A 15,198-nucleotide genomic window follows, 5' to 3' on the forward strand; every position below is an offset into this window, starting at 1 on the left:
TGAGAGTTCAACTTTACCCACCACCAGTTCTTACAATCAAAAGAATCAGTCTCTACCTGGCAAATGATAGACAATTCATAAGAAAGATAACTGAATGCCCAAAGACCCGCATATTGTCCAACAACCTAGGAAACTACAACCTATTTAGGGTCTTTCCATAACCTCCCAGGGACTTCTTTTCCTGCCAGACTGTGTTGCTTGTCTGCTGTGTCCAGCGCAGGAACATATTTCATTCCTCTAACTACAGATTTCTAAGACCCTAGGAAATCATTCTCTAATCACCTTTCTAGTCACACTGTCTTATGAAACAGTACATGTCTCAACATAGCTGTTCTGGGATTGTGCAGAGACTACATTATTTTTCCTTTTAATATCGTGGGTGTCCATGATGGGAAGGTATGTGTGGAGGTCAGAGTTGCTTCTCTACTTCCATCATTTGATCTCCAGGAATCAGATTCACGTTGCAAGGCGTATGTGGCAAGCATCTTTGCCCACTGATCCATCTGGTCAACCTTCGCTTCCACATTTATTGTGTCAGTTTTACCTGGAAAAGTCTGTGTTTAGACTTTTGTTTTAAAAGAAATGTATTTGGCCCCATCACTACTATATGCACAATCAAATTATTAGTTCATGTGTCCTTAGAACCAAACGCTTCAGAGTATCTTCTCCCCCTCCTTTACCCTATCAGCTACCTAACTTATTTCCTGTGTTCTGGGAAGCAAATCCTTTTTATGAGTTTAGGGAGCATACTGAGTCAGACACAAAGAATGCTCACAATATTTTTCCAAGCAGTACAAATGTTGCCCCCTCCCTTTAGCAAGGGTCAGCTGCTATGCATCTATGGAGTATGGCAATGTTTTCTTTGTTAGAGTGTCTACAAACCAGGACCCCTGAAATCTAAGCTAAGAACAATTCATTTCCATTTACTGTTTCCATGAGTGGGAAACTAAGTAGCTCTGCAAATGCCGGCCTATCTTCTGGGGTTGTATCAAAGAATTTGTGGAGTCATAAATCATGGTACAAAGTGAGGGATTATTTTCATCATGATTGAAATGTTTGTTCTTCCTCCTTTGGTCTTTTAATTCAGTTAATGCTGCCAGCTCAGAAAAGGAACCTTCTCGTGGAGGATTGATAGACATCATCAGTATATGCAAATGAGCTCACTCAGTCTTGAGAACCTAATCCGTTAGTCATAATGATTGTGCTCTCCATTCAATCTAAGTTAAGTATGCTACTGGCAAGGTAATGGAACATGGACTTTTCAAAATGACGGGAAGCAAGGCCCTCTGCCCTCCCGTTGCTTACTGGTACAAGATTAATGAAGAAGATCACCACTTTACAAGAATATAGAATCTTGATGGATGATCTAAATGAAATGACATGTCAAACAGTGAGAAAGAAAGCTTAAAAAATGGCAGTAGCTTCAGCAAAGAAATATCAAAATGCTTTAGGAAATTTTAGAGAATTGAGAGATGTTGGTTAATTGCAAAAATGTACACTGGATATTTTAGCTAAGGTGTAGATCTCTGTCTCTGTAGTAACACCATTTGCTTAAAAAAAGCTTCTCAGACAAGGGATGAGAGCTACACTTACCTGGGTATATATATGGATATGTGTTAAGAATGTAGTTATAGGGCTCGCTTCGGCAGCACATATACTAAAATTGGAACGATACAGAGAAGATTAGCATGGCCCCTGCGCAAGGATGACACACAAATTCATGAAGCGTTCCATATTTTTTTCACAAAATTTTTAGGCAAATGGTTTGATCTGGAAAATATCATCCTAAGTGAGGTAACCCAATCACAAAAGAATACACATGGAATGCAATCTCTGATAAGTGGATATTAATTAGCCCAGAAGCCCTGAATACCCAAGTCACAAATTGCATAACACATGACTCCCATGAAGTATGGAGAGGGTCCTGATCCTGGAAAGGATTGATCTAGCATGGGAAGGGAATATAAGGACAGAGAAAAAGGAGGGAGGTGATTGGAGAAGGGATGGAGATAAGAAGGTTTATGGGACATATGGGGAGGGGGGATCCAGGAAAGGGGAAATCATTTGGAATGTAAACAAAGAATATAGAAAATAAAAATATTTAAAAAAAAGAAAGGGAACAAAATAGTCACAGGAACAATAAGGGAGACAAGGTATGGAGCAGAGACTGAGGTAAAGGCCACCCAGAGACTGCCCTACCTGGGGATTCATCCTATAAACAGTCAACAAACCCTGACACTACTATGGATGACAAGAAGTGTATACCAAAAGAAGCATGCCATGGTTGTCTCTGGAGGGGCCCTGCCAGAGCCTTACAAATACTGAGGTAGATGCTAGCAACCAACTATTGGACTGGGCATAGGGTCCCCAATGGTGGAGCTGGAGGATGGTCCAGAGGAGCTGAAAGGGTTTACAGCCCCATGGGAAGAACAGTGATTTTGGCCACCCAGATGCCCCCAAGACACCCAGGGACTCAACCATCAACCAAGGGGCACACATGGTTTCAGCCAAAAATGTGCCTTGTTGGGCATTAGTGTGAGGAATGGTCCTTGGTCAGGTAAAGGTTCAACAGAGGCCGGAACAAAGGGAAACCGAGGGGGGTTGGAGAGGAATATACATGGAGACAGGGGGAAGGAGGAAGGGGGGGTTGGTGGTCTTAGGGGAGGGGGGATATTGGGAAAGGTTTTACCATTGGCAATGTAAATGAAGGTGATATTCAATAAAAATAAAAAAGAATGTAGTTATAATCTATATTAATTTTTATCTTTTGATAGAACACTATAAATTAGCTTACTGTCACTAGCAGGATAAACTACAGCCCTGTTAATGAAGGAGGGGGCACTGTGAAGTGACTATTGAAATAACCTCCCAGGTTCATCAGAACTTTATTGAGTCAATGAAAATCTATTTGAATTGACCTGAAACAAAAAAACCTATGGATTCTATTAAAACCCAGCTAAGAAGCTGATGGTTTAAGGAGAAGCTGGAGATTGAAAAATAAGAAAGCTTTGGGAGAGTTATCACCTTGTCTCCTCCAGGGTACATGGCTTATTAATCTCGAAGACTCAAAGAAGCAGAACTGAATAGAGGCCTTTTATCTTTAGCCCTCCTGAATGATAGGTACTCACCCTTCCTTTGCTCTGCTAAGCAAGCCAATGAAATCAGCTACAAATCACTGCACCAACGCTTCCTATATAGCACTGGTGGCTCGTCAACAAGCTCATGTTTCAATGTGATACCAAAGTTCTTTTACTTTTCCTACTGCTTTCCATGTGTGTTTGTTTTTCTTAACTTTCTCCAAAGCTATTTCGGCATCTGATATTTTTCTTTTCTATGCCATTGTTTTATACAGAGAGATTCTACTTCCATAACTCCTTAGCTTCACTCTCAAAAGCACCCAGAAGATTACTACGGCCTGACACCAGATTAACAACCTGGTTTTAAAATATCAGTGTTTCAACGAAAGACACAGGGGCTTTCCATAAAGTCAATGCCTGTCACCTGCCTGCCTTCACATTTGGTTACGCTAACTGTGCCAGTGTGGGAGAAATAATATCTTAAGAGTTGTATACATATTCCACTACAGAACTGCATTTAGGTACATGCTTGGTGATCCTTTAATTAGAAAGGATACAAAACAAATTCTTCGTTAACAGATATGCACTTGAGAGGAAATATAATTAAGATTACAAAGGAAGAGTCACTATTTGTCATTTGAGAATGTCTAGATTCATGCAAGGTTTTAGGGAATTGGTGCCACAAGTTAGAAAATACAAGGAAATTTACAACTGTTCTGAACAAACATAACAATGGAAGCATCAAACCACACACTTTTCAACTCCTTTCAAACCACAGAGAGAACACCAGAGAACAAATGCAAAGAGAAGGGACACTGTACTAGTGGCTGACCCTGACAACGTCATCTCATTGATCATGTGGGTTGTTTGAGATAGGTGGATGCAACTCATCTCATTTTGTAGATAAGAAAGTTAAAATCTGGAGAGATTAAAAAAGATATTTAAAGTCACTCAAGCAGTAAATGTGAGCCAAGGCCTGTTATTTGTTTTTTTGTAACTGATAGCAAATCAGCTCCTGTAAGAAAGAAAATACTTATTGAAGATTTGATGATATCTTCCTTTCTGTACACATTGGTGCTATGCTATTTTCCAAAGCAATAAATCTCCAAAGGGTTGAAATTGGTGACACTACATACCAACAACAGAAAAACTCCTGCTTTAGCATTGGAAATATACAGTGAAACTTTGGGGGGAATGAGTGCTGGCTTCTCGCTGTTCTCTTCTTGGCCAGTCTCTCTGTTTGCAAAGAGTGTTACATATACAAGAAATTAATACTAAACAGAAAGGGGAGGGGTGGTGTTCAGATGGATGTAATAGAACTTCTCCACTCTGGAGTAATTTCACCAGTTCAACATTACCCCCAGCCCTCTACAATACTTTCCTGTAAGTTACTTTGAAGCTGAACTCCAAAATTCTCATTGGCAAGATTCAGGCTTGTTTTTCTGCAATGGGAAGCATTAACAAGAGATTAGAAAGTAGAGAAGACAAAAAAAAAAAAAAAAAAAAACCCTCCCATTTTTTTTCCAACGAAAGCTTATAGGTGGGTATCTAATATTCACACAGGCTTCAGGCATTCTGAAAACAACCAACAGTGTGCCAAGGTAACCAAGATCAGCTGCAGAGTTTTAGATTCTCATCTTCTGAGAGTTAACGAACTTTTCCTGATCACAGTCTTTTAGACTTTCCAGTGTCCCATAAGCACCTCATTTCCCAAAGTTAACTTCTGCCTGGAAATATTAAGAGTGACTCCTATTTATGTAATCAAAAACATTGTAGCACGTTCATTATCAGGAAGACTTACACTAACATAGATTTTCACAGAAGGTAGTTAGAAAGTTAGAACGCTGAAGATGGACTTGCAGCACTGTGAAGTAAAGAGTGCTTCGTAATAATGGATGTGAGATTGTACGTCCAATCTCTCTAAAAAATGCTTCTTTCCATTTGTTGCATTATGTGATTTAAGTTCACGATAGCCTGAGCTTGGACAGAACTGAGAGTCTGATTAAATCATGTGGAATATGATAAATTCTTTGGCTTGAAAATGTAGAATCTCAAAGAGTCAGAGTTATTAAAGAAAAGGATAAGTGTATTCTGGGTTCTACAAAAGAAGCCATCTTGAAATCACTACAGCTGACAAAGACAGGAAAGTGACAAAGATGCTAGGAGAATTCGGGGTAAGGAGACTCCCCTGCCAGAGATACATAAAATGGCACCCACGAGGGGACTAATGTGCATGTGTCTGAGATTTCACTAATGCATACAACAAAGGTCAACCACTGGCCAGCAGTTTTTCAAGAATATTCTGGCATCTAATTTGCATAAAATACAACTGGTATGACTCAGCTGAGTACAACAGTTATCACAGTCCATGTCACCAGGAATTCCATCCAAAGGTTGCTTAGGCATGAACAATCTGGAAGGTTTTTGAATCCTACCAGGTATTTTTTTTTTAATGGAAAATTCTAGAAGGAAAATTTTCATCTAAAATCCTGGACTCTTATAAAGGGAGCTGATCTGGTAATATATTGAATATAATCTTTCTACTCTGCATACTTATACATTAAAACATCAAAATGACAGCGGCAGCTGGATGAACCCTGGGGTAGGCTCCCTCTGTGTCTGCTCTGGGAGCATCAGATATGCGTGAGTTTTCGACTTCACACTTAATAGCCTTGTTGTTTGCCTTCTGGTCATTGTTTTTGCCTGTTAACACTTCCCTCTGTGGGTATGATAATTATCTCTCCTTTATGCTTTTGTGTTCCAACATCTGCAACACTAGAATTTCATGTGTTTCAATACAATGGGTCCTCTAAAGCCTGTGGCGCTGGATCTGTCTTGTGTTCAAAGCCACATCACATAATAACACATTAGTTAGAATTTTCTATGTCAATTCTTCCCTTTAAACTCCATAAAAAAAGACCATGCAGAACATACTTAATACTAGTAAAACATAACTGAAATTACCAGAGTCTAGGGAATTTTTTAAGAATTTATAAGATTCAGAATTAATTGGTTTTAAAGACTTGAAGGACATTTACATTTACTTTTATAACATTTACATAGCTTCAAGTATTAGTCAGCATTTTTGTGTACAATTATATGCATAAGCTTTATTGGTACTAATTCTTTATAATAATCCTAATTAGAACAAAGCAGTTTTAACTCGCTCCCTTTAGTCAGCAGTTTGCGTTTTAATTTCTGTACGTGTCAATAAGGTCATCCCCACAAGGCAGAGGAAATGTATTTCTTAAAGGGTTTGATGTAGTGAATTACATGGAGTCTGGAGTGACTGTCCTCTGAATCAAGCCACCACCATCTTGGAAAGTTCATCTGTCCTCCCTTGCAAAAGATAAGCCCAGCTGTGATTGTTGGGAGTTTCTGAGCATCCTCAGAGGGGGTGAAGTGGGGCTTGAGTATGCAGCTGCCCACCTACCACCTGACAATGTGGTTAGTAGAAGACTAGGGACTCTCCATCCATGAAGCTACAGGGAAACCCTTGTCCCAAACAGTAATGGCTTTTCAAGAATAACCTCTTGAGGAAGAACACCCAGACCCTTGCAAGTAAAGCCTAACACCTGTGCTCTGTAATGAAGCCCAATAAACTCTTAGCTCCCCGGAGTAAACTTGAACAGATCCTGTTGTTGTTGATACCTTAAGAAAGCATACCCACACATGGCCAGTTAGGAAGTACACATGCTAATCTTGGAATGGTAGAATGCTATAGAAATGATACCAGAGGCAACTTATCTTTAACCAGTGAAATCTGGGCTTATGTTTTATATACTGTTGTCATACCCAAACAAAAACAGGAATAGAAAAAGTTAAGTGTCAAAAGAAATTACTTCTGAAAGCAGGCTGGCAGTTACAAAAGAACATCATCAAAATGTCTTTGGTAATTATTCTTATTTTAGAGTCCTGATGATCAACAGAACTCTTCAGAGTTTGTAGAAAACCAAGTGCTCCCTCAGTCTTCCCAGGAGCAATGAGCAAGCTGATATCCTTTCTCTACTCCAGTGATGTCTTCTTTCACTGGAGTTCAGTCACTCTTACAGAAATCATGTTCTCTAAACTAGCCATGCATCTCTCAAATATGTATGCGTGTATACATACACACATACATATATAAGTTCAGCTAAATATGAAATACTGCATATACTGTAGAGGTTGATATCAAATCTATATTCAAAAGCCTTACAGGTCTTCTGAACCCCTTAGTTACTAAACAGAATGTGTTTTCCTTGCATCAAATATTACTCAGATGTAACCTCATTTCCTTCCCACTTCACGGTCATTTGTTCTCCTCACTTTGACAAACTTTTGTGTGAGAATTAAAATAGTAAACATTATAAATCTCCTCTAGTTCGCCGCCAAGTAGACGAGACGTAAATAAATATCATAGCATTTAAACACCCATTTGCAACTTCAAGTAAGGGGAAACAAAGTCAACTGGAAGCTCCAAGGGCAGATTTTATAGAAAGAAAAATATCTCCATTCGAGTGACACAGACTGAAGCTTAGCCTAAGGTGTATACAGGCAAAGGCTGGAGACAGACAGGAAGTTCTGTGTCTTGGGATGTAAGAAAGTTGCACCTGAACCCACAGGTGGAAACGGAACAGTAGGCACAGAGGCTTACCATGTCATGCAAAAGGTCCCTCTCATACAGGAAAATCTGACCTTTTAATTCTGTCAGTTTACTAGAAAATACCTTTATGAGAAAAATATGTTGTCTCCTGGGAATTTTCATCCTAAATTCAATTTGTAGCCTCGTGGGATTTAAGACTTCTGCAGTGTGCAATATGATTTCAATAATTCCTTAGTCATTAAGTTGCAATTAAAATTTGCCCAAAGAAACTCAACACTCAAAAACATGGCACCCAAAGGCAAAGTAATAGCAGAAAAAGCTAAAGCCAGCACAGGAAATAGATACAAACAGAGCAGACATTTTGGCTGGTGATTGATAAGACGAAAATCGCACAGCAAGAGTAGAAGGCAAATCTGAAATAGAAGTTTCTACTGTAGTATTAAGCTTACAGAGGCTATTTTTATATATTTATGTTTAAAGGGTAAGGGTTAATTTCTCAAAGTTTATAATAGAATTTATAAGAAGTCTTATTTTTAGAGATCAGTTTTATCCCACTGAATCCATAAGAACCTACCTTCTCAAAGCTCAGTAGGATTGTATATCTATATACATATATAGTATCATATATAAATGTATTACATATGTTGTTATATTTATGTAGGTATATACATATAATATACTAAATGAGCATTCTCTAAAACCTATACCAAGAACTAGAATAATAGTTCCAGTCTTTACCTGTCAAGAAACTCTTAACTTAGATACAAAATATCTTTTATTTCAAATTCATCAGCTTCTCCCAGGTTTACTTGTAATTCCTCAGATCATAAGATGGACACTAGAACTTTCCCTCTTGTTAGCTTCAAAATAATTTTGTTCCTTAATTTTGAAGAATGAGATTTTTTTCATATGTGGGTTGTTGTATGCCACTGAGTATTAGCCATGTCTGAATGAAGATGCTATGTATGTGTGTATGTGGGTGTGCATGTGTGTATATGTGTGTGTATATGTGTGTAAGATCTGAGGGTTCATTTATTCCAAGATAAATATAAGCATTCATAAATACTGAATAAAAGCCAACTAAGACACAGTCATGACAATCACTTTTAGGAAACTATATACAACAGAAATGAAAAAATTGATTTTGTATATTTTATGTATATGTATATTCTAGAACCATTGCAAATGAGAATACCTCTGTAATTGTTTTTTGTTTTGTTTTTTTAAAAAAACTCAACTGGTTGACCTATGGCTTTATCTACAAGGCAGTTTTCTTTCTCTCTCTCTTTCTTTCTTTCTTTCTTTTTAAGATTTATTATTTATTTATTATATGTAAGTACACTGTAACTGTCTTCAGATGCACCAGAAGAGGGCATCAGATCTCATTACAGATGGTTGTGAGCCACCATGTGGTTGCTGGGATTTGAACCCAGGACCTTTGAAAGAGCAGTCAGTGCTCTTAACCGCTGAGCCATGTCTCCAGCCCTCTGTAATTGTTTTTATTCAGTACTTCTCATTTAATATTCAATGAGAAATAGACCATGGCACCCAGAGTAAGCAGAAAAGCAATTGCCCTCTTACAAAATCATTATTCCATGTTCATTTCATTCCTTATATAATTCTTCATAATGATGTTTCCATCTATCATTTTAGGACCAGCAACTAATCAACACACTTTCATAGGTCTCATGTCAGAGTCAAGTATATTAAGGATGTATGTGCTTACTACTTAAAAGGTATGAAATTAAACAAAGGTAACAACTGAATCCAGTGTTCCTCTAACTTATGTAATAAAGGGAATCCACTGGCCTCAGCCCAGTGAGCATCAAACATGTGATCCAAAAGTGATTACTTCTAGCAAACTCTCAGGCAATTCAAACCTGGGAAACTGGAAAACAGATTCAGACTAAGTGCTCAACTCTGTGCATGAATTGGTTATTAATTAATGTGTCCAAGCTGGGCATGCTTATCTATTATAAGTAAAAGGAAAATAAGGCATACTTCCAGCCTTACAAATACATACAATAAAACATGTGCAAGGCTTGGCTGAAAGTATGTGCACCAGGCAGTAGGAATACAAGGGGAGGGACTATGGGTTCTGCTGAAAGGGTTGGGTGAAGGCTGTTCCTAGTCATATACAAAGAATCATATTAGCTAAGACTCCAAAGGGTAGGGGTTTGCTAAGTCACCAGGCAAAGGAATGACAACCTGATAAGGGGAATCAGGACTAATATCCATACGTCGAATGGATTAGCCAGCTAGACAATTGGAAGATTGGTAATTTTGCAAATTACTCAAGAAATAATAAAGGACATATCAAACTGAAGTGAAGTCAATTAGACAAAGAAGACCAGATATGGTACATGGTGAAAGAGAGATTGGCTAGACCTAGTAATCGGGTGTAAACCAGGACACAATGGAGTAGGTAGTTCACACTATTTCCAGATAAAAGGCAAACTAAGAACGGCTCAAATTTCTGGTGAGGAAAAGAATTTGGCCTGGAATATGCTAAGTTAGGGAATCAGGCAAGAATTTGACAGGTCTATCTGTCTGGGACACAACTGAAGATGTAGTCTAAACCTTCAGTGAGAATTCCCATTTAGAGATAGACTTAAAGTCAACAGATAAGTGGTAAATACAGAAATGGGAGCAGTTGCAGGCATAGAAAGAGTTGCACAATATGGAAGAAGACCAAGAATCCAAGGAAAGAATTGTGACTGCCATTGTGCCTCAGGAATCATCAGAGGGGGAGAAAATCAAAACTGTAACACAAGGAATAAACTCAGGAGTCAGGGGAGTCTTATGAAAATGACTTCTTTTCCCCCTTTATATATTTATTGACTTTACATCTGAATCTAAGTCCCCCATACCTCCTCTTCTCCCAGTCCCACTCTCACACACCCCACACCCCTCTCCTCATCCCCCTTCCCTTTCTATTCTGAGAAGGAAAGCCCCCTTCCCCCGATGGGTACCAACCCACTGTGGCATATCAAATCTCAGTACTAAGTGCATCGTCTCCCATGGAAGTCAGACAAGGCGGCCCAGCTAGGAGAAAGAGATCCAAAGGGAGGCAACAGAGTCAGGTTCAATCCCTGCTCTACTTGTTAAAGGAGCCACATGGAGACCAAGCTGCACATGTGCTACATATATGCAGGGGGCCTAGGTCCAGCCCATGTATACTCTTCGGTTGGTGGTTCAGTCTCTGGGAGCCCTCCCTCCTCCAAGGGTCCATGTTAATTGACTCTATTGGTCTTCTGGAGTCTTTGACCTCTCTGACTCTTCCACCAGAATCCCTGAACTCCTGCTAATGCTTGGCTGTGGGTCTCATCTGTTTCCATCAGCTGCGGATGGAGCCTCTCAGAAGATAGTTATGCTAGGCCCCTGGTCTGCAAGCATAGCAGACTATCATTAATAGTGTCAGGGTTGTCTGTCTCCCATGGGATGGGTCTCAAGTTGGGCTACTTATTCACTGGCCGTCCCCTCAATCTCTATTCCATCTTTAACCTTGTGTATCTTATAGGCAGGGCAATTTTGGGGTGGAGGGTTTTGTAGATAGTATGTATCCCCCTCCTTTCATGGAAGGCCTGTCTGGATACAAAATGTGATCACGTCAGCATCTATATCCCTCACTGCTTGGAATCTCATCTAGGGTCACCCCATAGACTTTCGCGAGCCTCCCCTGTCCCAGGTTTCCAACTTGGACCAGAGATGCCCCCCACACACACCAATCTCTGTTCTTTCTCCCAGCCCTCTAATCCCCCCCTTTCTCCACACCTGATCCCCACTCCAGTTCCCCTCCCCACCTGGATGGAGGGAGGGAACAGGGCAGGAGAAGGGGGTGAAGAAAATTATTTCTTAGCACAGGGCATAAAAACATAACTGGAGATCCAAAGGAGTCCATCGGATTTATGCAGCCTCCAGGTAGGAGAGGAAGAAAGTTTAAACAGGAATAAAAGTGAACTAACCTGTCAGCAGGCAAAGTCGGTTAAGCTCTCAGACCCATATGGTAAAGAGAGAAATGCATGGGCAGTATACAATTTTTGAAGACATCAGAGAAATTCAAAATTAAAGATGCTGAACCCACCTAGTGTACTTCCTATCACCTCAATCCAAACACACTCTTTCTATGCTCATTATTTGATTCCTTCATTCAAAAATGTACAGAAATTAGTCTGTTAATTCGATTTAACTCTTTATACTTCATTTGGATATATATCTGAATGAAATTATATATATATATATATTGCTTGGTGCATGGTGCATGGTGGGGACCCATCAACTGAACAGCTATGATGTAATCCATATGTAAAATTAAGGCGCACCATCCCCCTCACCATTTCAAGATTAACAATGACCCCGATTTTAAATGTATCTATAGCTCCGCTTTGCAACTCTACACGTCTACGATCATTCAGTGCATGCTGTGTTGTGTCTGACCTCTTTCGCTCAACACTCTATCTGTAAAAGTCACTCACATTATTGCATGCACTCGATATGCATTCATTTCTAAAGATTAAATACTCAATAGTCTGCTGTGTGCGCACGCTGTCTCACCAGCCTGTTGCTCCATTGGTGGGAATGTGGTTTTTGCACTGTTGAAAAGCAGGCTGTGGCAAACACCCTAGTATGTCCTCTGGTTAACAAGTAAAGCACATTTCTCCTCTCTGTACACCTACAGATGCAACTGTTGGGAATGTGTATGAAAGATGCTGCCAGCACGTTTTTAAAGGAAATTTTCCAACATATTACTCACCAGATAACAAGAATTACACGTGCTCTACAACCTTACCTAATGAAAGGCATTTTAAGCTCACTTTATTAGTTTTTTTAAGAACTTTGTAATGTTTTAATAACACTCTCATTTCCTCATTTTAGCCGGTCTAGATAGTCATATTATCACGCTGCAGTACAGTTCTTGTTACTATGGTAACTAATGAGGGTGTGGGTCTCATATATGTATGGACAATTTGGATGTTTTCTTATGAGAACTGTTTGCCTCTTCTTCTATTATATTTTTCCTGGACCTTTATTTATAGGATTTCATTATATTATCTGTATATGAGTCATGTCAGGTATATGTGTATAGAATGTCTTCTCTCTGTGAATGTCTTTGTATTGTCTTAATGATGTGTTTTGGTGAACTGAAACCCTTAGCCTATGACCCCTCCCTCCCCTGAGAAAAAGAAATATCCAGTGCCTACAATGCTAAATATGAAAAAAAAAATCTTGCAGCAGTGGAAATTGAGCCTACAGATTTGTGTAAGCTGTTCAATTGCTAATCTACTGGGCTACACACACAACCCTATGACTGAAAAGTTCGTCTTCATGAGACCTGCATTAAAAAGATATTTCAGATGTGTTTTTTTATGGAATGATCTTTTACTTCTAAAATTCTTCTTAAAATAATATTCTTTACTTCTATTTATATATGACATGTGTGTGTGTGTGTGTGTGTGTGAGAGAGAGAGAGAGAGAGAGAGAGAGAGAGAGAGAGAGAGAGAGATGTAGTTTATGTGTTATGGGACATATATGATGTGTGAGTATATGTATGTGAACTGTGTGTGATGTGTGTGGTGTGTATGGGTGTGTGTATTCATGTGTGTGGGCACAGGTGGACACATTATACCAGATAATTTCTTTGCTATTTGCTACTCGATGAGCTTCCAGAGATCCTTCTATTCCCACCTTCCATCTTGTCACAGGAGCACTGAGACCACGGATGTACACATACCTTGCTCAACTTTAACTGAGTTCAAGGGAACTCATTCAATACTTGATCCCTCATCTTCCATCCCAAGAAAAATCTATTCTCAGGAATCCTCCTGCTCTTTAAAGCAAGTAAGCCCCTTTACTCTGACCATCATGAAGATCTCCTTATCTTCTAAGGACTGTGGCTTTGGAGGGACACACTTTTGACTGTTTACACTGTGTTTTTCCTGCTTTGCTAGGTGCATAGAATCTATTTATTTAGGTATCTTTGGATAAAGTGGAATTTTCCTGTATTGAACTCTTCAAACCATGTGTTCTAGACTCTTCTTGGGGAGTTTTATTTTCACAGCTTCTTAAACGTTTTATCTAACCTAATGCCTTTTATACAACACCTCATTCCTCCCATGCTGTAATCTTGGTATTTCCAGTTTGCCAGGCAAATACTCTGCTGTGCTCAACCTCACCACAATTCATTAACCACAACCTCACTCATTTCAAGAACTACCAGATTTCTTGTTTTGTATGGATTCTAAATTTAGGATGATCATCTCGGACCATTTTTCTCTTACTTTGACCATTTTAATCCATCACAGATCTCTAAGTCCTTGTCACTTGTCTTTCACATCTGCGTCACCTGCCATATTCTCTCTGCTTTACCTTCTGTCTGTCTAACTGTTTTTAGTACACAGTGGAGAGAGCACAGAAGCAGCACAGGATCTTCCCCCAGAGTAGGATTCTCCTATCAGTATAGTACTCCCAGGGAGTCTGTGGGACTGGGGCTAGGCTGCATTGTTAGAGTACCTCTGGCATTAGTTTTTCTCTATTTAGAATCTGTGACAATCCCTGAATCTTAATTGAACTCTTGGTACATCTTTATCTCCTTTCTCTTCTGAGAGGAAAAAAAAAGTAATCTCTCTCTCTCTCTCTCTCTCTCTCTCTCTCTCTCTCTCTCTCTCTCTCTCTCTCTCTCCTCCCTTCCTACCTCCCCTCCCCTCCCCTCTTCTCCTCTCCTCTCCTTCCTTCCTCTCCTTTCCTCTTTCTCTTTCTGTGTGTCAGAAATGTTTTCTTTCCCTACCCATGTGTCCACACAGAAGTTGTCCAAAGTCTTGACAAGTCCAATCCTCAGAGCTCAGAACACACACACACACACACACACACACACACACACACACACACGAGAGAGAGAGAGAGAGAGAGAGAGAGAGAGAGAGAGAGAGAGAGAGAGAGAGAGAAATCAAATGACCCAGGGAGAGAGAAGGGAGAGTCTGCATTCTGAGTTTCTCTTTTTTTTCCCTGCTGCCAGCTTCTCTGGTTTGTTTCCTGCCAGAGAAGCCCACTGAGGTTTACCTTCTGCTTTGCTGAATCATTCAACCCAAGCCTGAAGCTTCCTATGCAGCCTCAGAACACAGCAAGCATCCAGTGGAGAGAGCTGACTGGGTTTTAGATCCCTCGAATCTCCAATTTGCTACCTTAACCCTGAACAATCAGTACAAGTGTTGCTGGCTTTCCTGGCTCCTAGGAGATACATTTAGCCTGGGACAAGTCCAATCCTCAGAGCTCAGAACACACACACACACACACACACACACACACACACAGAGAGAGAGAGAGAGAGAGAGAGAGAGAGAGAGAGAGAGCTCAAATGACCCAGGGAGAGAGAAGGGAGAATCAGCAGTATGCTTCAGAAGGTCTTCACTCTGTAGTTTAGTTCACTGGGTCGTGGTTCTTCCCCCAGCTCTGAGAATTACAGCTAATTTGTCTTTCTTATTCTGGTTACTGCAACAGAGAAACCAGCCTGCCGTGACCTACTAGAAAATGGAAAGACTATTA

General features: G+C 39.8%; 2 protein-coding genes and 1 non-coding gene across 3 annotated transcripts in view; 2 read left to right on the forward strand and 1 right to left on the reverse strand.

The window, feature by feature from the left end:
- Ctnna3 (catenin alpha 3) overlaps positions 1-15,198 on the reverse strand; it is a 1,484,299-nt gene that overhangs the window by 1,054,366 nt on the left and 414,735 nt on the right. The window lies entirely within an intron of this gene.
- Positions 1-15,198, forward strand: part of Lrrtm3 (leucine rich repeat transmembrane neuronal 3) — a 204,315-nt gene that overhangs the window by 162,765 nt on the left and 26,352 nt on the right. The gene's annotated exons all lie outside the window — the stretch shown is intronic.
- Positions 1,634-1,740, forward strand: LOC127670305 (U6 spliceosomal RNA). Its single transcript, XR_007974519.1, has one exon. It is a non-coding gene; the product is annotated as a U6 spliceosomal RNA (small nuclear RNA).

The sequence above is a fragment of the Apodemus sylvaticus genome, chromosome 19, assembly GCF_947179515.1.
Source record: "Apodemus sylvaticus chromosome 19, mApoSyl1.1, whole genome shotgun sequence".
Classification (NCBI taxonomy): Eukaryota; Metazoa; Chordata; class Mammalia; order Rodentia; family Muridae; genus Apodemus; species Apodemus sylvaticus.